Source organism: Dama dama, chromosome 18 (genome assembly GCF_033118175.1).
Source record: "Dama dama isolate Ldn47 chromosome 18, ASM3311817v1, whole genome shotgun sequence".
NCBI lineage: Eukaryota > Metazoa > Chordata > Mammalia > Artiodactyla > Cervidae > Dama > Dama dama.
This window is the reverse complement of record NC_083698.1, coordinates 90,269,189-90,293,441: the sequence shown is the minus strand read 5'-3', so window position 1 is coordinate 90,293,441 and position 24,253 is coordinate 90,269,189. Positions and strand designations below refer to the sequence as shown.

At 40.9% G+C, this 24,253-nt stretch overlaps 1 long non-coding RNA gene across 9 annotated transcripts in view; it reads left to right on the top strand.

Moving 5' to 3' along the window:
• The window catches only part of LOC133072492 (uncharacterized), a 206,374-nt gene that overhangs the window by 107,476 nt on the left and 74,645 nt on the right, over nucleotides 1-24,253 (top strand). For 4 of the 9 annotated variants that reach the window (XR_009696749.1, XR_009696750.1, XR_009696745.1 and 1 more), the window contains one exon: nucleotides 4,838-4,893. This is a non-coding gene — a long non-coding RNA (uncharacterized LOC133072492). Of the gene's footprint in view, nucleotides 1-4,837; nucleotides 4,894-7,642; nucleotides 10,867-18,264; nucleotides 19,819-24,253 lie in introns of all 9 variants that reach the window. The other 5 variants (XR_009696752.1, XR_009696744.1, XR_009696751.1 and 2 more) reach the window with 3 other exon arrangements.

The window sequence follows — 24,253 nt, the reverse complement described above, 5'->3', positions numbered from 1 at the left end:
CCTCTGTCTATGGGATTCTCCAGGTAAGAATACTGGAGTGGGGTGCCATTTCCTTCTCCAGGAGATCTTCCCGACCCAGGGATCGAACCCACAGCTCCTGTATTGTGGGCAGATTCTTTACTGTCTGAGCCGCCAGAGAGGGGCAGGAGGGAGAATAATAAACACCCTCCCACTGTGTACGCCGGTGGTGGTCCACAGACCAGCGGCGTCAGCATCTCCAGAAAGCCTCCTAGAAATGCTGAGTCTCAGGCCTCAGCCCAGCACTTCTGAATTGGAATCTGCATTTTAACAGACCCCCTGGCAACTCCTGTGCACGTTGAAATTTGCAAAAGGGTTCTAGTGGGTGAAGACAGGATCTCATTCACCGTAAGCAATTTACCTGCCTTAGCCCACTTCAAGGAAAGCTGAACAAAGAAGGCACATCCCCCAAAAGTACTAAACACTGAGAATCAAAGTTTAGTTTTGTTTGTCACCATTGACTAAACAGCATTGTCCTATCCAGGGGAGGAAGGGACTCTGTTTACTGCGCAAATGACGTGGCCCATGGCTTAGATAGCAAGTGAAGAGCTGCTTCCCTGCTCTAGAGTGGGATGGTTTCCATGATGACAGTTATGTGCTGTGATCTCCCCCTACCTCTCTCCCTACCCCATTAACCCCAGACCAGAAAATAAAAAGGATACTTTACTTTTTTTTTTGTTTTTAGAATTCATCATGTCCATTTGCCTACATCATGTTATCATCTTGGGTTTCTCAGGGGAAAATACTGTGCAGAAAAATGTAGCTTCCTTGATGTGCTGACATTCCTTTTGGGCTAAATGCAAACTGGTCCAGCTGACCAGGGTCAGGGTTGGACCATCTTGGCCTCAGCCTGGTTTTCTGAAGAATGCTTGTGTTTGGTGTTTATCCTGTTGTACATCAACAGATCTTCAAGCAGAAAATCTTTGTGTTAAGTCGTCATAAACTCCCATGGCCACGTGTATTCAATGATCTTTCTCCTCACTTAGAGAAGCCTTTTATTTTCAGCATAAGGGAAAAGTGCTAATGTACCAAGATGACCAGTATCACAGGCACTCAGATGTTCCGTTCGTTTATAATGTGATGTGCTGACTTTTTTTTGTCTGTTTGATCTTTTTCACTGTCTGTGATGATCGTATGTTACTTCTTGATAGGTAAAAGTCTGCTAAGTTTTCTTTAGAAAATAATTGAAACCAAATAAAACCCCTCTAGAGATAAAAAAAAATATTAAGGCTGCTAAAATCAACCATTAAGGGAGTTAGATTTAATCCCAGGGCATTTTCTTAAAGTCCCATGAAGAATCCCATCAGCTTTCTAGAAGCCCTGCTACGCATCACCACTGCACTCCAGTCCAGGCCCCTGTAATCTCTTGCCCAGACTGTTCCAGAAGCCTGATAACTGGCCTTGCTGCTTCCTCCCTTGCTGTCGCTTCAGCCCATTCTCAACACAGCAGCCAGATCATATTTGCCTCTGCCCCAGGCACCTCTGTTGCATTGCAGGGCTATCCAGATAAAAGCCCAAGACCTTTGGGTACCCTAACAAGGTCCCTATGTATCTTGCTGACCCCACATCCTACTGCCGTCTCCCAAGCATGCCCTAGGTCAGACAGGCCACACTTCTGTCTCAGGGCCTTTGCACTTGCTGACCCTGCATCTGGAACTGTCCTTCCCAAGATATCTACATGATTTTTCTCTGGACTTCCTTCAGGTCTCTGCTCATATGTCAGTTTCTCAGTGAGGCTTTCCTTGTCTACCCTGTTTAAAATTTAACATCCCCCACATGATGTATTTTGTATTGTATTGGAATACCTCATTTTATTGCAGTTTGCTTTATTGTGCTTTGCAGATAGAGTCCTTTTACAAGTTGAAGGTTTGTGGCAACTCTGCTTTGTCCGATGATGATTAGCATTTTTTAGCAATAAAGACTTTTTAAATTAAAATACGTATTTTTTTAGACATTATGCTGTTGTATACTTAATAGACTACAGTATAGTGTAAGCATAACTTCTGTATGCCCCGGGAAACTAGAAAATGCATGTGACTCGCTTTATTTAGGTGATGGTCTGGAACCAGACCTGCAGTGTCTCCAAGGTATGTTGTTTAGTCTCTTAAGTCGTGTCCAACTCTTTTGTGACCCCAGGGACTGTAGCCTGCCACGCTTCTCTGTCTGTGGGATTTCCCAGGCAAGAATGCTGGAGTGGGTTGCTGTTAACTTCTTCAGGGCTCCAAGGTATATGCGTACTTAAAATATGTTCATTGTTTGTCTCCTTGAATGTTACCACCTTAAGAAGTAGGGGTTTGGTCTTCTTGTTCATTGTGTGTCCTCAGTACCTAGGATCATGCCTGGTTTGTTCAAGGTGGATGCTGTTTGCTGAATGAATAAGTGAAGTTGGCCCTTTCTAACCCCATGACTAGATGTGAATGTAGAGTCGAGGGCATTGTGGGACTTCTTCCTATCATTTTTGTTCTCTCTCTCTTTCATTATATAAGAGGACTGAAATGTTAGGAGAACATCTTTAAAATGTAAACCACAGCCATGAGCCATATAAAAGATTCTACACAGTGAGTTGGGGAACGGCAGTTAGTTGTTGGTAAGGCAGTGGGAGGACGACAGTACACACCAGGTCTCCTGTGTGCCAAGTGTGCGGAGTCAGGCCCCGGGGATCAGAGGAGGCGCAGGGTGTGGGGCCTCCTTCAGGGAGCTCACGCTTGTTGCTATCGACCCCTTAGTCATGGTGGCATCCCACAGCAAACTCAAGCCTTCCATGCCATCTCCGAGTACCATTGCTTTGGGTGCGTGTGCACATACGTGTGTGTATGTTTGTTTTCCAGTGTTGTCTCATCAGGGGCTTCCTTTGGCCACAGTTTATGTTTTCCTTTTTGTTTGTAGTGTTTCTTAGTAACCCACTGCCACAAGTCCTCTCTGCAGAGTTGCTAGTCAAGTGTATCTTGAACTTTGTACTATTTCTCTTTTGGTAACTTAAGATTTATTTTGGCTACAGAGTCCTCGGAAACAGTAACGTTACAGACGTGAGTTCCACAGTGCGCATCTAATTGTTGACCTCCCACCCCCACCCCAGGGTCAGAGGGCACACCAGGGGGAACGGAGTCCGTTCAGTGAAACCATATGGTCTGCCTGGCAGAATTAACTCTGTTTTGGCAATGGATGCAGCAGGTTCTAATGGCCCAAAGCCATTATTCACTCAATAAAATATCCCTTGAGTGTCCACTATTGTGGAACATGCTTAATAAAGTGAACACAGTATTCAGCTTTATGGAGTGTCTTACAGTCTAGTGAGAGAAATAAACATGAATAATCACATATGTGTAATTATAAACTGTGGTAAGAGCCACAAAGGAGAAGATCCAGAGGCTGTGGGAAAACCAAGGAATTTGTCCTAGTCTGGGGTCGTGTGACATACGAGCTTGGATCTGCAGGTGGCTAGCCATGTGTGTGCTTTGTGGGGAAGGTGCAGCTTAGGTGTATTCGTTTCCAGGCAGAGGAAACGAGGCGTGCAAAATCTCTGAGGTGCTGAGGGGTCTGTGCATTCAAGAGAGTAGAAGGAGTTGAGTGTGGCTGAAGTGTGAGGGTGACAGGAGAGTGTGCACGGAGCAGGCTGGAGGAGTGAGCAGGGCCAGAGCAAGGCTTGAGCGTCTGCTCTCAGCCGCCTCCCACCAGACTCAGGCAGAGCATTAAAGGAGCTGAAGTAGGGCTGCGCTGTGGCCCGTTTTCTGTCTTTAAATGTTTACTTTGGACACTTTGCGGACAATGGATTGGAAAGGAGGAAGCGGAAGTTGGGAAAACGGCAAGAGGCATTTCATGTTAGTCCAGGGAAAGGGTGATAGCCGCTTGGACTAGGATGGTGGTAGTGGAGGAGAGAGGAGGACACTTGTCTGGAGAGAGAATGCTGGAGCCCCTGGCATCTGGATTGTAATTGCTCTGACATGCTCACGCAACAGTCTGCTGTTCATTTGGCTTGATCTTTAACCTGCCTGTGTGGTATCTCTGCCTGGGATTTCAGGAAGCATCTGTTGACCAAAGAAATGTGAATGCATTGGTCATGCTGGGTGGAGCAACTGTCCAGGTTGTCTGGCGACATACTTTAAATTGGAAATGAATCCTTAGGCTTTGTGGCTTATATGTCAGTCTCTGGTGAGCTTTGTTTATTGTTAATCATTATTGATGAAACATGATCATTTCTGGAACCTTAGTGAGAATAGACCTTTGGGAGTGAGCAGTATGAGGGACAGAACCTTAGACAGTTGTGAGTTCCCCCAGGTAAATATCACCTGTTGGAGACTGTCTTAACTGCTACCTTTCCTAGGCGGCATCCTCTTTTTTGATGAATGCTTTTCCATTACCATTTAAAAATTTTTAGGTAAATCTATAATAGCTATATTCACCGATTGTTTCTGTCTTTGGTACAGCAATTACTTAAGTAACCCAGTGGGGCAAGATGCCGCCACCTAAAAGAGAATTTCAGAGGGAAAGGAGTTTGAAAAGACAAATTAAATGTAGAAGGATTCAGAGTCAAGGAGAATCTTAGCCTGCATTATTTCCCTTTGTGTCCATCTTTTTTTTTTTAATGCCATGTTGATTTCTTTTTAAGTATTTGCTCTTCAAATCTCCTGTTACCAGTACGTATAATGATATTGTCTTAATAATTTTACTTAGGAACTCAGTAGAGTTAGGCAGGTGAAGTAATTCATTAAAGTTTAATGAAGCCCTGTTAGAACTCTCAAGTCCAGAAAATATCAAACAATGATATAAAATGTATCCTTCAGTGACTACTCACTAACAATATTTTCCTCATCTTTTGCAGGAGAAAATGGGAAAAACAGAGGTACCTTTAATGGAACAGAATAAACCACTGAACAGGTAACTAAATTATCAGGGGTTGGTACACATTGATTAGAGTTAATATTTGTGAAGTCCTTAGGTGGTTACCTGGGCTTCTCTGGTGGCTCATTGGAAAAGAACCCACCTGTAGTGCAGGAGACTTGGGTTCAATCCGTGGGTGAGGAAGATCCCTTTGAGTAGAAAATGGCAACCCACTCCAGTATTCTTCCCTGGAGAATTCCATGGACAGAGGAGCCTGGTGGGCTACAGTCTGTGGAATCACAAAGCGTCAGACACACCTGAGCACACGCTGTCTGTCTCTAGAGGGTTGCCTAGCACACAGTGAATAACTGCAGACGTGTACCTGAGCCTTAAGGCACTGATGCAGTGGGCATGGACTTGGGCAATCTCCAGGAGTTGGTGAGGGACAGGGAAGCTTTGCGTGCTGCAGTCCACGGGATTGCAAAGAGTCAGACTTTGACTTGGTGACTGAACAACAACAACGACAAACCTGAACCTAAAACAGATAACTCATACAACCAAAAACTACCCAACAAAAACAAGCCCTTTGCCCCTAAAGCAAGTGTGAACATCACCAGTAGGTTCTGACATAGGCTCTCTGTGACCCTTCCAGTAGCCTGAAAAAATTACTTTCTTAATTGCTGAGCACTCTTGAGTAGTTGAATTCGCATTCATTTTTGATTTTGAGCACTCATTCATGATAACCTTGTAAGTGTCAGATCAGTTTCAATTTTTTTTAGAAACAAAACAAACGTCTTTAAAATTGATGAAGAGCTTATCATTTGGGGAGATGGCTTCTTCCAGAGGTAGCCACTGACGTGGCATGTGGATAGTTAGTAAAGACAGAGAGGATGGCATTAGAAACAGAACTCAACATTTTCTGATGATGCCAGTGATTACTTGGAAAAAGAAGTTTCATACTGTTGGCCCTGCCCAGGTACTAACTTGACATCATAAAACTGTCAGTGTTATTGAGAACCTACTGCCACATTCAACATACATCGGTTATGTGCCAAGGACTGTGCTTGGCCTTAGGATTGCAAAGTTGAACACGTCATCTCTCTGCTCACCCACCCCATCTCTCTGGACCTGCACTGGTTCCTGCCTTCTTTACCTCGCTGAAGGGAGACTGGGGTCTCCTGGCCAAGGGGATGCTCGCGATCCTTCCTTCCCTGTCACCTTCAGCTCTTCGGTCTCCCCCTGGCTCCTGTCCCTCCACTGTTTATCCAGGGTGGAGAGGAGAACTCCCTACAGTCTGGTTTGGTCACATCAGACATTCCTCTAGATGGCCTTCTTTCCCTGTACTTCTGTTTCGCTGTTCACATAGTTCACTTCAATACTCATTGTTTTGTGATTTGCCATGCTCCCACTCTGGGATTTGGGGATGTTATCTTTAGAGATCACTTTTCTGTTGAGAAGTGTTACAGATGATGTTATTAACTTGAGAGAGGTAGGCACTGGTGGTATGCTTGATGTGTCATGGTTCTCAGACCTTTTTATTGGAACCCTGGGAAGAAATACATGTCACATTAGGACCCAGTGCACACACTCGCCCATGTGGATGTATGGTTTCCTGATACACCTTTACAGTATGTGGGTTGTGATAGAATTTTCTAGTCTGTTGTATCTTCCACTGTTTCTTTTTTCTCATTTTAATGTTCCCCATAACCTACCAAATGGGTTTCACAACCTCCTAGGCAGTAGTGCTTTTACAGATTTACAGCAAGCTTGTGCTATGGCAGGAGCACCTTTTTTCTTGCCTTCTGTCCTCATTCTGTGGTAATGTGCGTATCTGTTTTATCTCTGAACTCCCACTCCCCCAAAACTTGCCTGAACTTTATGTGCAAAAACTCTGGTCTTCATTTAGAACTCCGCTTCTGTTTCTGTTTTTCTCACACTTCATTCACTCAACTTTCTTTCTGTTCGAACTTTGGCATTCCTCTCCTGACCAGTAGACAAGAATCTTCTATTTACCATTTCAAATAAGATAGATATCTGTGTGCTGTTTGATCTTGCATAGTAAATACAACTTTTTAAAAGTAACACACATATTTTCATTAATCTCAATGTTTATTTAGATCCCCATATTCAATTTCCCAGAAACATAACTATTCTTACGCCCTGACTTGGTCCAGAAATCTCAGAATTGTACTGACTAGTGGTGGGGTCTCCTGTACCCTGTCGTCTTTGTTGGTGTCCTGGGCTGTGGAGAGACACTTGCTGGCCCAGATATAGTGCTGAATTGTTTTTCCATCCTGAAGTCCATCAGACTGTCATTTTTAGGACCTTAAATTTTCATAGTATGCAGGAAAGCTTGTAAATATATTGGAATGCGTTGAAGTTACCTACTTTAATCACTTAATCTTCTCAAGCATTTTTAGGATTTCTGGCTCAATATCTAATGAACTGAAATGCATTCATGCTATATCATCCAATCAAGGAGCTGATAATTAATGAGGGAAAAAGTTTTCATGGTAAAACTTGATTCCATATCTTTATGTGTTCTTAATGGGACTAGAAAATGATAGTTTAGTAAAGTATCCAACAAGCCAAGATCCATTCAGAACTTTTGGAAATGATACTCTTCCAAGGTAGTTACGAACTTCATATTAAATGTTGTAGGTTAGCTGCTTGATTTGTTAGAGGAGAGATACTTTTGATTCTTGTAAATCTAGTGTTGGAAAAACAAAAAGCTAAAATCTATTGCTTATCTGTTTGAACCCCTAATCACAGTATCATATTGATCACAGTATCTTATTGATTTCAGAGGCAAGTTTGTTTATAAAGGAATCTTAATTATGTACATCTAAGATTGCTCGGTATGTACAACAAATTTTAATGATTATAATGTACAAAATGTTTTTTTTTTTTTTTAACCTAAGATAAACCAGTATTCACCTGTCTTTGGGGAATATTTCTAAAGTTTATAGGCAATGAATGAGACAGAATGTCCCAGTTTTCTGAGTTAAAAAGATCTCATTTGAGTAATCATAGAAGTTTCTAAATATTTTGTTATAGAAGCCAAACCAAAGTCATTCATTTGCTTCTTTGAGTATGTTCTAATTTCAGTCATTAATGATTCCTTTTCATATAAATATAGCATATTTGCCTAAATTTAGCCAAATGTTATATTATACTATACTGTATTATATTATAATACTTAGTCTGGTATTACAGATTAACCACATCCTGTACTTTATAATTATTTTAAATGCCATATAGCATAATTTAGATGGCTTTGTTTTAGTGTCTAGGGTTTGAAAGTACTGTAAGAAGAGAATAAAGCAGACTTTGACAGCTAGTAGATGTTAAGGTGTATTTATCAAAATCCTTTGAAAAAAATCCATGATCTAGGATTTCATTTTGATTTCCTCCCTCCCATTCTTTTACTTTCTAAGGGATTTTTAAATAAATTATAAAGTATTTTTCCATTAAGTAAGTAGAGTGCACTCAGTAATAAAAATTTCTGATGTTTCCTTCTTAGTCTTGATTAAGGGACACTAACTCCTCCCTGAACATCTGTTCCTCAGATATATTTATTCTTTCTTCTTTTACTCACTAATTTATTTGATTAAATCGGTGTAGTATTCTATAGCCATTCCCAGGTGGCACTAGTGGTAAAGAACCCACCTGCCAATGCAGGAGACATAAGAGATGCGGGTTCGATTCTTGGTTTGGGAAGATCCCCTGGAGGAGGGCGTAGCAGCCACATCCAGTATTCTTGCTTGGAGAATCCCATGGACGCAGGAGCCTGGCAGACAGACTACCATCCACAAGGTCCCACAGAGTCAGATAGGACTGAAGCGACTTAGCACTCATGCACATGGTTATTTATATCATTTGGGCTGGGACATAATGCATCATCTCAGCATACAAGAGCATCTCAAAAGGTGCAGGTGATGCAGCAGTACCTTTCTGGCAGTCACATCATATCTCCAGACAGTCGAAGGCCAGTCCTAGGAACACGCCAGAAGGACTGAATCTGATGGTATGTGATCCAGAGCCCTCTCTAAATTGAGGATAAACAAAAGTGACTATGCAGGGAATGGAAGAGCCTGCCTTGGAAAAACTGAGTAAGCAGTTCACATATAAATAAGCCGCGAGGACAGAGCCTTCCTGCCTTTCCCTCATCACATCACCGTCATGACTGAGATTGCGCCAGTCTTGGTCTTGTGTTTACCCTTACTACGGGCTTGTTTTCATTCCTTTCTGTTCTTTGTCCTCTTGCCTTCTGAAGTACCTACTACTCGTACCTCCCCAATGATTTCTTTCAAGTAACCTTATGAGCAACCCTGCCACTTTGATATGAGTTCTGAGTCTTCCCTCTGCCCCTTCCGTTCCCGGCCCGTGAGCTCACAGTGTTGGCACAGCAGAGGCAGGGGCAGGTGCCTGGAAAGTAGAGACAGGGAGAGAGAAAGAGAGTTCAAATAAATACTAAGAAACTACTTCTCCTGAATACCTACTTTTTGAAAAAAGGAAGAAACCATAAAAAACCTTCAGGGAATTTATTTTATTAACAGTGAATTCTAATCTGTTTCCTGTCCTGCTCTTGTTTAGTACAAGTGCACAAAACATGCCTAGAAGTCAGTAGAAAAACACCAGAGTGTCTATACGTTAGGTTAGTCCCTTTAACCAGAAGCTTTGAGAATTTTCAGAGGTGGGAGCTGATCCTGGCCACCCACCTGGCTCCATTCATAGGCATTTTGTGTCCCCTGCCGCCCCCATTTCAGAAGGTAAACCACGTGTCATAAGACAAAGTAATACTGGCTTCAGAGACTGGCAGAACTGAAAAGGATATTATTGATGGTTGAAGGGGTCAAATTATGGCACAAATCTGAACAGTATTTGGGAACATAAACTACTGTGAGTTTAATAACCCCAAACAAGTACAACATGTATTTTTAAAAGCATTTCATCCTTGTCCATTTTTTCTGGCCATTTTCCTTTATTCATTTTCTGTGAGGGGGAAACTGAAATGAAAAAGAAACGATTATTACCCCTGTATTAAGGCACTTATATTGATCATGAAGAACATGAGAAGTCATACTGGGTAGCCAAGCACTTCTTTTAAAGCGTGAATAAAAGAAAAAGAGATAGTAAGCATCAAGATATGAAGTAGCGTATTATGGGTTGCTAGTTTTGAACTTCAGTGCTTCACCCACTAAAGCCTAAGTATGTTGTCAAGAAATAAAGTGAAATGCTTGGTTCATTCTAAGTACTTAGGACTTGCAGTTACTATTGTCACATTGAGGATACTCAGGACATTCTTTTAGTTGTGTTTCCAATAGTTCAGGATGGGTTTGTTTTGGTCTATCCTATTTTTTGGTGATAATTTGTATGGCAAAGAAAACAGTGAGGTTGATACCCTTTACTGAGTATCTCCTATGTGCTAAGCATTGGGTGAAGAGTGTAAAGGGGGACTTACCATCAGCATTCCAGTTTTATAGAACGTGCTTGATAACGTTCTTGTCAGTTCCCAGCAGAGACCATAGTCTCATCAGGGCCGAATGCTCGTTGGCCTTAAGTAATGTTGCAGTAGTGTTTCAAGGCTTAAAAAGCTTCTTGTTTTACATTGTTTATTAGCTGTGATAGATAGCCACACAAGGGAAATGTTCCTTATTAAAAGAGGGGGTTTTCACAGAGTAAAAAAGTAACTCAGATTTTCCTAAACTTGAAGCATTACTTTCATATTTGATGTTAAAGATTTGTAAGTAAATATTTGTAGTTTGCAATCTACTGTTTAGTCCTCAAGGATAAAAGAGTGTAATATAAAAAAATTGAAAGCAGTACTCCCTTTTTAAATGTATATAATCAACATGTTTCATGTATTTCCTGAATATTTGTTATTTTCAGTTGTACTTAATATAACTTGCTATTTCAGTAGGAAGTAAACCTCTTAGCCAGACAGATTCTGAAGGATTTCAGTATTGGGAGTTTGTCACATCAGTAACTGAAAGAAAATAAATCCAGTATCTCTGATTGAAGAGGCAAGTAAGTATATATGTATAATAAATTTTCAGCTTACCACTTTAATGGAAGGGAACATTAGCATGGGTAATCAAAAGTTTTCAGCAACCAACACAGCCAGCTTTTTCTTTTTTTTACTATAGCAAGGAAATAAAGGCTTAACTTCTCTTTTTAAAAAAGTTTTTTTTTCTTTTCACAGTTACTTATCTTCTGTTTAGTTTTGCTTTGGGCTCTTTGGTTTCTGGAGTGCACAGAGACGGCAGTGGATTTGGAAGTGACTTGATATATATTTGTAAAATAGAGGAACATCATTATAATCTAAAACATGTTGTAAATATTGCAAAATGTTTGAATTAATATTCAATTACGTTATGGAATTTATTACATTTCCACTGTAGATTCAAATCCATTTGCCTATTCTTAAAACTATAAATGTCCAGGGTAAATCTTAACACTTGAATCTATTTTAACAAGCCCTCCTTTCTCCCATCCCCCACTGTTCCTATCTTTTTAAAGGTGAAATTAGTATAGAATGATGATCCAAGATACTTGAAGGGGAAAATAAGTCACAGAATAATTTAAATTTGACCATCTGAATTTGGAATTGGAAGGAAAGTTAAAGGACGTTTACCTTAACCTTTTCAATCTACAGGCGAGGAAACTGAGTTTCTGAGAACTGATTGGATTGCACCATGCCACAGAGTTGTTAAAGGGCAGAACTAATATAGATAGACAGCACTTCTTCAACTGAAATTTTTAATGGTTTTTTTTCAGCTTTATTGAGATCTAATTGACAAATGATATTATCTTTAAAACATAACATCATCGTCAGGTTGAATGCATGAGACAAGTGCTCAGGGCTGGTGCATTGGGAAGACCTAGAGGGATGGGATGGGGAGGGAGGTGGGAGGGGGTATCAGGAGGGGGAACACATGTAAATCCATGGCTGACTCATATCAATGTATGGCAAAAAAACACAACAATATTGTAAAGTAATTAGCCTCCAACTAATAAAAAAAAAAAAAAAACACAAAACATCATCATGATTGATGAATATATACCTTGGGAAAGGATTCCCCTCACTTGAATAATTTTCAAAAATTAATTAATACTAAACCCTCAGCCCTTTTTTGTCTTTTGCTTTTGTCTTTTAGCACACTATTTGGAAAGTGTGCATCCTTTAGCAAAAGGTTCTGGAAAGCAAAGCCCACTCATACCAGATGCACTGTTTTTTCCATTCTTCTCGATTGGGGCAGCCTGATGGGTACAGATAGGAAAGAAAGAGAGAGACCCAGTCCTCACCTCAGTGTCCATGAACGTTCTATGGGATCATTTTTAAACCTGGAACCACTTGCTTTTCTAACAGTAGTTGCTCCCTGAAGAGTTCCATGTCTTTCTCAGCTGCTCATGGCCCTGTCCAGCCCAGAAAACAGCACCCCTGATTCTTATATTCTAGGGAGGCCTCTGGCAGAGCCCCCTCCTGTTTAGAATATTATCATCCGTATGATTATTTTGCTGGTAGGAAAGCAGTTCTAGTGTTGTCCATTAGCTTAGAGTTTTAGTGTGCTGGGCTTGCTGAGGTTACAGCTTTACATTGGACTTCCTTCCCCCTAGCCTGTAAATCATTCAGCTTCCCAATTTATTAAAAAATTGAATTCTTAGAACCAAGTACTATTCTCATGCAGATGACACCAAGTGAATTCTCCCGGTTCCAAGTACAGTTAATGAGACAGGGTAAACAGGGCAGGAAAATGCGCATCATCACCAGAAAAAAACCCCATGTGTAATCCCACTAGTCAGAAGTGTCATGTTTGTCAAGTGCAGACCTTACCACTCTTTTATCCAAAAATGTATCTTTCTTAGAAGCTGATTGACTAGATTAGTATATACTTGAGTCATACGTTTAAAAAAAACACTACAGAAAATGTACCCTATGACCCATGTGAAAAGTATTGATTTTAGACACAATACCTGGTAGAAGTAAATAGTTTAATCTGACCTGGAAAAGAAGTAACCTAAATACACCTAAAAATAACCTAACAATTGAGATATAGTGCTAAATAGTAAAAGTCATATTTCTGCCTTCTAATATTGTCTTGACACCAGCATATACAGTTATTATTCAGTTAGAAATCGTATTTTGACAGCATTCTACCTGATACATATTTTTTCTAAAGGGTGGTTAACCATTGCCTTACTTCAAAAAGAAATTTATTTGTTTGGCAGTGCTGGGTCTTCGTTGCAGTATGTGGGACCTTTAGTTGTGGCCTGTGGGATCTAGTTCCCTGACCAGGGATCAAACCTAGACCCCCTGCATTGGGAGCACGGAGTCTTCATTACTGGACCACCAGGGAAGTCCTCCTTGCTTTTTGACAGATTTTTGACAGACTCCTTACGGAATGTATATGTAGCAAAGTGTCAAATGTGACAAATTGTGACAAAATGATTGTCACATTACACCTAAGCTTCAGTTTGTCTTAGTTATCTGAGTATTTCATTGCATTTTGAGAGAATCTTGAATTATTTTAATAATTTAATCCTCCATATCAAAATGTATAGTGCTTCATTATGCATTCATTTTTAAATAATTTAAGTTTGAAAGATAATTATGTTTGTTTTGCCACAAGGTGCTCTCGTGAGAAAAGTTCCAGATCTTGTGGCCAGATGTAGTTGCCAGACAAAGACTTTTAATGTTGATTATCTTTTGTTTCAGAATTTGTTTGCACTGGTTACTTCAATGCGGATTAAATAAAGGAGGAATAGTACTTCCTCTTCCTTCCAGTGTGTGGAAACGTACAGTATTTGTGTGTGTGTGTGTGTGTGTGTGTGTGTGTGTGTGCGCGCGTGTGCGCGTGCGCACTCTTCAGTTGTGTCCAGCTCTTTGTGGACCCATGGACTGCAGCCCGCCAGGCTCCTCTGTCCGTGGAATTCTCCAGGCAGGAATACTGGAGTGGATTGCCGTGCCCTCCTCCAGGGGATCTTCCTGACCCAGGGATTGAACCTGAGTCCCTTGCGTCTCCTGCATTGGCAGGCAGGTTCTTTACTATGGTGCCGCCGGCACTCCCCTGGTACTCAGCATTTAAACAGTCCTGTTTTGAGTTCTTAGGTAGCTAGGAAAAGTAACCGTGCTACCAGGAATAAAGTTGATTTTTACTTATTACCTGTGTAGGTCCTATCTGTAAGGCTTACTATATAACCGGAAGACAAGGGTGGGTAGATGGAAGAAAGAGAAATCCTTAGTACTGGGTTGGCCCATAACATGTCATGGACAAGCCAGATGAGTTTGGGCCCAACCCATAATTCTTTCATATTTCTCTGAAACATGATGGTTTGCTTGCCCCAGTGTATGTTATACCTGCAATTTCATTGGATCTTACTTGAAAGCAGTGAGGGGAGTCGCACAAGTGGGTGCGAAGGAAAAGGTACCCCCCACAAGCTCCGTATCACTGCCTGGCTTTGCTCACCACAGCTACAGGGCGTGGAGGGCGTCAGACTGACTAGTAGAGAAGTTTAAGCGTCAGCACCTGAGAATGAATTCTTTTTTAACTTCTAAATAAATGAGAATAAAATCATCACAGAAAAGTAGGGACCCACTCAGTCACATTCGTGAGTGTTTTCTAGGGAGGGAAGAAGGGTTGAGTTTGAACTAATTTGCTGGGAATTGTGTTTAGAATGCATCCAGGGTATCAAAGTGTAAAAGGGATATGCTGCCTCTGGCCTGGACTGTGGTGTGTACTTTACTAGCCGGAGAAATGAGCACAGTCAGCAAAGCCTGGGCAGGAGTGTTCATGGTGTAAGTTTGCCTCTGGGCTCCAGTTTCTCCAGGGCCACAGTCTCTCAGTTACGCATGATTGTGCTCTTAGCTGTTAAGGATACTATGCATTAAAAGTGAGGACTCTGGATCCAGACTTCTTAGGTTCAGATACTGACTTTGCCGCTTAGGCAGCTGACTTAATTTCTCAGGTTCTTCATTTGTAAAACAGGGTTAATACTATTATTTAACTTCCCGGGTTTATTAAGAGGATCAGATGAGTTAATGGGCTTCCTTGGTGGCTCAGAAACGGTAAAGAATCCACCTGCCAATGTAGGAGACTCAGGTTCGATCCCTGGGTTGGGAAAATCTCCTGGAGAAGGAAATAGCAACCATCTCCAGCATTCTTGCCTGGAAAATCCCATAGACAGAGGAGCCTGGCAAGCTACCATCCATGGGGTTGCAAATAGTCAGACATGACTGAGCAACTAACAGTTTCGAAGTGCTTAGAACACTATCAGGTACACGATAAACAATGAGTATGTGTTAGCTGTTATTATAATATGTGACCCTATTTAATTTTTTAAAAGAATATGATCTTCCATAACCCTTATATAGGGAAAATAGACACTTAACTGGATGAATGAGTAAATAATAACTTGCATGGTATCTTTATAATTATTAATTGGTTATGTAAAAGCATTTTGGTTTGTGAGTTAGTTTCCAAGATAAAGCTATGGAGGCACCACACTAATTAAATTGCATCCACCCATGATCCTCCTACCTCATCTCAAACATGATCCTTCATCTTCTTTCTAATAAACCATTTTCTTTCCCAGAACTCAGGAAAAGGATTATGTTTTGCATCAGGAAAAAATACACACAACACACACATGTGAAACAGTACTTTATGAACTAATAGTTGCACTAAGTGCAGTGAGCTCTTGTTTTCTGTTTTATTCTCTTGTTTCATTTTTGTAAAAGTGTTGCTTGCAGTGCATTGAAATTATTTCACAGCCCACTAATGGATTACCCAACAATTTGAAGAACACTGCCATAGTCCAGTTTGACTCTTGTCCAGAACCAAAAGAGGGGTTACCTTTGATTATAACCAATATTCCCTTTCTTTGCATTTTCTTTCCTGACTTCCCCTGTTAGTGGAGCTGAGATTCATTAGCTTTAAACACACACACACAAATTTAAAGACCACCAGCCTGTTTAGTAAGGAGAGAGTTTGTGTTGTGTTGTCATATAAAAGGACTTTAAGCTTTACTGTATTTCAAATTCACTTTTAGCACATTTGTAATATTAAAACGCATAGAGCTCATGTAAGATAGGATCCAATAATCATTTTCAGGAAAGAGTTTAAGATTAGGTATGATAATAGTAACAGATTTCTCAGATTGTGATACCTAACTTCTACTCTGCCCCAGTCCTCCCCAGTTAAATAAGGCATTAAGAATGTCACACAGAAAAGTAACTTTATCGATAGAGCAGAGCTCTAGAGAGCTGTTGGCCTCCAGAGTTGTCCCTCTGGACCCAGCACCAGTTCCTGGGCACTGACTGCTTGGAACTGTTTGTGCGCTGTGACCATGAAGCTAAAAACACAGCACTCCCCGCCCCTGCTGGACCCCGACTCGATTCTCACCAGCTGAGCCACCAGCCAGACCAAATAACTTACTTCTTTGAAAGACTAACAACCAAATTCTGACCACGTTTGCCACACGAGGCCTTACCCATGACCAGTTGCATGTTTCCTTTGGTCAGCACCCAACACCCTGCTCCACACAGCAGCCAAGCTCTCCTGACTCTAGTGCTGTGTCTAATCCAACACCTTTTCCATCAACTTTGGTGGAAGTCTGAATATTACATTCTCTTCCTGCCCTACCCACCCACCTTTGGCCCTTAGTCTTTGTTAAATCCATACACATTCCTTTATCATATTTCAAGTAAACCTCTTCTAAGACTTTTTTCTTTCTTCCCTCTGATTTTGGAGAGCCCCCAAAGGTGCTAGTCATAGCCAATATGTCAGGAGTAGGGATATGATCATTACCAAGAGGAAAGAACGTGGTATATTTGAAGGTAGCATAAAACGTAATAGTCAGTGTCATCCACTTTCCGATCTCTTAAATGTCTTAATCAATTTTATCCTTTTCTGATTATACCTTCCTTCACACTCGCATAGAGAAAGAAAAAGCATTCTTGGTTTGTTTTATTCCTTATATAATTGTTGGTTTTGCAACACAGTTCCAGTATACATCTCATTTTCAGATATGTATGTGTGTGTGTTAGTCACTCAGTCATCTCCAACTCTTTGCGACCCCATGGACTGTAGCCTACCAGGGCTTTGGGGCCTTTTCCCTATTCAAGCTGGTGGTCCGAGGTGATTCAGGACCGTCCCCTTCACTCTGGCCACTTTCTCACACGTACACTTGAAATGAGATGGCTTTGGCTAGTGCAGCATACTGTCTTGGGAAATGGCAGTCAGAAAATGTTTAAAGAGAAAGGGCTAGTACATTTTCCTGATGGTAGAATTTTAGTGATATTGGATTTTCACGAAGTCATTTCAAACTGTGCCCTCTGCTGACCTGATGTTAATATTATACTTTTTAAAATAATGGCTACCTAACAACTCTTTAAATTCATTCCTCATTTTTAATCTCAGGGTAATACTTTTCTTTTGCTAGAGTTTTAGTATACAGTCTGCAATTTACCATACCATAGGTAGCAAGCTAAAGGCCACTGTGAAAGTGAAGTAATACATCATGAGTGTGGCCTCACTAGATTATCCTGACACAGTTTTGTGTTTAAAATGACCTTGAACTTGCAAATAATGCTTACCGTTGCCAGTAGAGAAACCAATAGAGATTATAATTTTTCTGTTAGGGTCCACAAAAACCAAATATGCAATAGAATTCCTAAGCTTCGGGTAGTCCGCAGCATTTTAAGCAGGACTTGACACCGTTTTTAACAATTTTTGTCTATAACTCCCTTTGAGAGATAAAGGCATGCATAGAATAAAATGATAAAGTATACATTAAAAAATCAGTAAGATCTGAGAAAAGATAAAACAGCACCCTTGGGGTTTGGCAGTGTCGCCTCAGTAGCCACCTGGAGGGGTGAGATGAGTCAGCCGGCCCAGGTCGGGAGGGCTTGCATCCTGTAGCCCACCACATCAACGAGGATGCCTGCTTTCATCTGGTGCCTGTAGTGGGCTTTCACCTAAGATTTCATTGCAGGGAGGGCTTCCAACAGCAACATGCAAGTTTGAGAACTCCTGCCCCAATAGATACAAATTTTACCTGTTTTTGGCGAAATAGTTGGAATACAACACCAAATACACTAGATCAGCTCATAGTAAAAATTAAAGCTCTAAAGTCAGCTTCCCTACAACCCTGTCTGTGTTAGGGTGTCAGAGTGTGTAGTCATCCTGAGACGCAGTGGGGGAGTACATGGAAAAGGTTGTTCATAGACATACTGTTTTCTCAGTTGAGCTCCCCTCATCCAGAAAGCTTTCTTAGAAAATCTTTGCATATTGGAGGAACAGGTAAAACCTTTTTTATTTAGTAAAACATAGTATACATCCTGGTTGGTGATGTTCAAATAACATTTTTATGTCCATTATAAAATTATGTCCATTTATAATGATGGTGCCTCTCCCCTCTGCCCAGCACTCTGCACTGAAGTGAACTGACAGCTTAAAATGGAGAGCAGGTGATGGAAAAGGACTCTTGAGTTTTCCGAAAGTTCACATAGTCTTTCACTGGATAAAGAACGAACCAAGAATAAGAAATATGGAAATAAGAAATAAAATATGATACCATTTTAAATGCATCCGACAGTGTTTTCTTCTTTTTAAAAAATCTTTTATGTTTAGCAGATAATGAAGTGTGGAGGTGGGCACACAGGGCCAACGTGAAGTCTACCATAGAGAATCCACTGCTGGCCGATCCCTACCATTAGACTACCATTAGACATGGACTCCAAGTTTGTGTGTTCATGCACCTGTGATGAAGGGCTTTTTTTGTTTATTTTTGTCTTTGGTGAGACTCCCGTGGCACAGAAAACTGTCTATGGGGTACCTGGAACATCATGAGCAGTCAGATTTTAGCAGTGTGTTTTTCTGTTTTCCAGTGGTAGCATCTTTTAACGTAATGTTCACATTGGGCATCAAGTACTGAGTTTCTCAGCTTCTGCAGCTCAAGCTTTTGTCTCTCAGGGAGAGGTGGCGGGAGGAAAGGCCAGGTGAACCCAGTCAGGCTCTCCTCTCCCTTGGAATTAAAGCCTCACGACTGAGGCAGCCTCAGTGTGACTATTGCTGCTTACTTCAGCAGGAGTCAGAGACAAAATAACTGAATGTTAAGGAAGATAGCAGCAGCTGTAATCAACTGTTCCACTGACGGGAAAAAACTGATCTGGTAACTTTAAAGGATTTAGAAGTAACCTGGAATGCTTGTTATCATGCAGATCGTTGGGCTCCTCCCCATAGACTGAGTCAACCTTAGGTTATCTTGATACACATGGTCCAAGAGCTGCGTGTTGAAAACCCCTAGTTCTAAGAAGATCAGTTACACTACTGCTCCATTATTCTTGGTTTTAATTTCTTAGTTGATCATCAGTGTAGCATGAAATCTAAATTTCTTTTGAGAATTTTTACCACTCTTCCTTGGTAATTCTGAGCCCGGAAACTATGGCTTGGAATTCTTGGCTTAAAAACATGTGTACTGTGCCTGTACTTCTGTATAACTCTTAGGCAGCCACATAACACAAAAAAACTTTGGCAGTGGTGTGAGATTTACTTGTAAATTGCAGCGTCGACAAAGTTCCTTCTTCATTGACTTTGCCCGATGAGGGAGTCCTTTTCTTACTGTGGTTCTCCTCGTGGTTTCCGAAGCGTTAGGGAGAATGCTAGAGAAAAAAACGAACCCTGTCTAGTTTTTACTCACTCGGACGTGGTGTGTCTTTTGTCTTTCTGAGATGGGATACGAGAGGCATGCCCTGAAGGTGGCAAATCAGACTTCCACACGCGTTACCTTCGCTTAGCCAATAGCTTACTCAGAACGTGTATATTATGATGTGCAGTTTCATTCATCAAGGGGATTTCGGGCTCCAGCAGCAAAAACAGCCTTGAGTCGTGGGTGACTTCGGGCTTTGTTCTTTACATCGACTCCTCCGTAGTGGCAAGAAAGTGCATCTGGCTGTTAGAAGAATTAATGGGAATCCAGGTAAGGGTTAAATGGAGAAATCATTTTTTTTTTTTTTTCCTTTGGGTGGATTTGAGATTTTAGAAATTTTTTTTTAGTCCTTTGTTTGGGAAGAGCTCAGAACTATTTGTCTGAAGTTTTTCCCTCTGAGTTGCTTTATAGTATTACCTTGTATATCAGCATCCCTTTGATGTGAAATCCACCCTCTTCAAATTGTAGTTTCATTTTCAAATATTAAAGCATAGGATTCCATTTTTCTTTCTGTGCATGAAATTTTTAAAGTAAAATAACTATAGTTGCTAAGATACAAATTACACATAGGTCCCTGGTTCAGAACTGAAGGCTCTCTCTTTTTTTTTTTAAGGAAGTGTGCTTTAAAAGTTGGGCGGGGAAAATCAGTGTTTGCATATGATTTATGAAACGATGATATTAAAAATATATCAGATTTTCCCTTATGTCAAAGGTCAAATTTTGAGGCATGCCGCTTAATCTGTTCTGAGGAAGGGGCCCTGAGACCTCTCCCCTGCCGCTCCCCGTGCTTTCTCCGGTGGCACGAGCTCCTCTTCTCTCCCCAGGCGGGGGTCCAGGCTGTGTACATTCAGTGCAGTGGCATTTTTCTTGAAGAAGTGACTAAGACTTCTTGGATGAATTCTCTCTTTGAAAGAGGTGGTAGAATTGCATCAGAAAGGCATTTACAGTAAATGGCTCCCCCCTCCTTCCTGTAATGACCACATATGAAAGAATGCATTAATTCTTGTTTTGGGGAAATGAGAGTTGTAGAGTTCTATGGAAAACTCCGTTCTCATGATTAACTAGATTTGAATGCTAAAAATCCCAGAGTCAGTATCACTTTGTGCTATCTAAATAAATATCACAGAGATACCACAATATCACAGAGATAATGGAGTAACCAATTATCTTGAATTCGAAAAGAGGAAATAATGTTGAATATGGCTACAGTTAATGGCTTAAGCTTAAACTAATTTCATTTTTCTTAAGTGTGAAGTGTGTTGCTGGTTTTGTTCTTCAGGATTTAATTCTCCGTGGTAGAATATGAAGGCTAGAGGGAAACTCCCATAGGTCATCAGCCAGGGGTTCTTGTGGGAACAGTGCTGCCCCCTAGAGGACATAGTAGGAATTTGGTACTGTGTGTGTTTTTACACGAAGGCAGTGGCACCCCACTCCAGAACTCTTGCCTGGAAAATCCCATGGACGGAGGAGCCTGGTGGGCTGCGGTCCATGGGGTCGCTAAGAATCGGACACGACTGAGCGACTTCACTTTCACTTTTCACTTTCATGCATTGGAGAAGGAAATGGCAACCCACTCCAGTGTTCTTGCCTGGAGAATCCCAGGGACGGGGGAGCCTGATGGGCTGCCGTCTGTGGGGTCACACAGAGTCGGACACGACTGAAGTGACTTAGCAGTTGGTTCTACAGTGAACGGCATTGAATGGGTGGGGATCAGAGATTTTAAATGTTCCACAGTGCAGTGGAAAAGACAGAAAGAATTACCTTGTATCCCACATCAGTTTCAGTTCCCCTGTTGGATAATTCATGCAGTGAAAGTTAGTTTGTAATTGTCTGAACTTAGACCTAAATCCATTTTATATAAAAATATAAGATAGCTTTTGCATACTTTTAGTATACACAGGATATACTTATTTTCATTCTGGTGTCCACCTCTACCTCTCCTATTTTATTTTCCTGTACTGTTAAAGAAAGCGTATGATTTGACTTCTCTTAATCCAAGTGTTCTTTATAAGTAAGTGATAATCATCTATTTCATTATATAGTTAATGAGACCTGAAAATTATTTACTTAGTGAAATATGTAGTGTTTTTATTATAAATTGCTTTTCTTTTAGGTTCTCCTTCATACTACATTCAGGGTATTATATTGATGTTTTAGAAATATATGTATACTAGGTAATGTTTATCAATGAGTTGTATTTCAGAATAGTGAATATAAATAGAGCAGAATTTTTGGTTATAAAAAGAAAGCTTTTGGACTAGTACCGTTTTGAACCAGTGATCCAGTCCCTCTCTCTAGTTCCAGGAGGGACAGCAAATCACCCAGATGTGAGGGATGCTTGTCTTCTATGTGAAGATCTCTAGGGATGATGTCACATGTTCTACATTAATATGTTTTCATATCTTGAAGTCTTCACATTAAGCTAGTTCTTATTAATACTTTCCTGGAGTTTTTATTATGTCACTCTAAAAACATCATCTTTGGTTTCTCCCTTTCTGTAGGAAAGGACAGACAGATATGAAGAGAAGCTCATAGGTAATCTTGCAAACTCACCCAGGAGTTAAAAACAAACTCAATTTTCTTGAAAAATGAGGCTTTGTGTCACCATCTTTCCAGCAACATGTTTTATATGTGCCATTTTAAACTTCTGGCTGTAAATTTGCAGCATATTTTATGTAAGAAGGCATTGTCTGTGTCACAGGATTATGTTACCGGAGTCACAGCTGTGAGGTCAGGGTGTCTAGGCACCTGCCTGCAACGCTCACTGATACCTGTTTGGGGTCATGTTTTTAATTCTGTAGACTTTCTTTTTTTTGGATTGCTATTTATTGTGCATTTTTTGGGTGTGGTTTTTTTTTTTCTTGCATGGATATGATTATGCACATGCTCAGTCATGTCTAACTCTGTGGCCCCACGAACTGTAGCCCACCAGGCTCCTCTGTCCATGGGACTCTCCAGGCAAGAATACTGGAGTGGGTTGCCATTTGCTCCTCCAGAGGGTCTTCCTAACCAGGGATGGAACCTGTGTCTCTTGCATCTCCTGCATTGGCAGGTAGATTCTTTAACACTGAGCCACCGGGGAAGCCCATGGTTATGTTTTTTGCTTCTCAAATATTTTTTAGGGACACTAATAAAAGTTGTTTTGAGGGTTCTTGGTGAAATATCTTTACTGCTTTGAATTTTCTGTTTCTTCCGGTGTCTTGTTGTTTATCTTGGTTTTCCACTTTCCTATTGCAGGCTTTCTTTAAGTGTGTATTTATCCTTAACTTTTCACTCATCTAAAGATGAGATGGCCTTAAGGCTGCCAGGGCTCTGTCTGTTGGGTGCATCTTGCTTCCCTCTGGTGGCAGCCAGCCCTTGCGTGGAGAGTTGCTAAGCATCAGAGTGAAGAGGACTTGACTTGGGGGTTTTCAGAATCACATTGGCTGTTTAGTTCTCACTAGACATTGTGTTTCATTTCTTTAGAGAACCGTGTCCCTTTTTTAAGTTTTAGTTTTTGCCCAGGGGTACCTATGAGGTTTGTTGTTTGTTATATAGACAGGAATTAGGTATGGAAGTAGCACTTGTTGATGCTTTGACTTCTCAGTTAATCTTCTTTCTACCCCTTTTATCATCTCTGGCCCATATCGCACTTGCTTTTTCTGAGTCTAGAGCCTCCTTGAGGTTTCACTGGGTTATCTCCTTCCTCAGTAGCAGCCGTCTCAGAGAACCTCTGGGGCTATGAGCTGCCTCTACTTAGCTTCATCAGTCAGTACTTTGATATTTTATGGCTTCCAGATGTTTGTTGCAATCTCTCAGGCCCATGATAGTCTTTTAATTGTGGTGAGTATGTATACTTATTTTTAATAACTCTAATGGTATCTTTCATGTGTCCTGACCACCATTTTGAAATAGTATCTTAGTTTGGGCTGCTATAATAAAGTACCATAGATTGGCTGGCTTATAAACAACAGAAATTTATCCCTCACAGTTCTGGGGGCTGGTTTATAGAAAGCTGCTTTCTCGTCATGTCCTCACAAAGTTGAAGCGGGTGAGACAGCTCTCTGGAGTCTCCCTTTATAAGAGCACTAATCCCATTCATGAGTGATTAAAACACTCCGTGATTTAACAACCTCCCCAAAGACCCACCTCCTAACACCACCAAATCAATATTTCAACATATATATTGAGGCAGGAGAGACAAACTGAGTCTGTAACAAATGAGAAGTCCTTTCATTTGTTCATTTGTCAGAAGCACATCTGAAGAATTAAATCAGAAATGCAGTTAGCCAGGAAAAAGTTTAAATGAGGTCACAGTAACAACTGCAGTGGGTGTTGGAGTTTGGGAAAACTAACCCTCAAAGTAACTTGGCCGGAAGAAATAAATTGGGAGGTTTGGATTGACATACACACACTACTATATATAAAATAGATTAACTAATAAGGACCTCCTGTATAGCACAGGGAACTCTACTTAATACCCTGTAATGACCTATATGAGAAAAGAATCTAACAAAGAGTGGATATATGTATGTGTATATGTATAACTGATTGATTCCCTTTGCTGTACCCCTGAAACTAACACAACACTGTAAATCCACTACGCATGTGAGCTAAGTCGCTTCAGTCTTGTCCAACTCTCTGTGACCCCATGGACTGTAGCCCACCAGGCTCCTGTGTCCGTGGGATTCTCCAGGCAAGAAGACTGGAGTAGGTGGCCATCCCT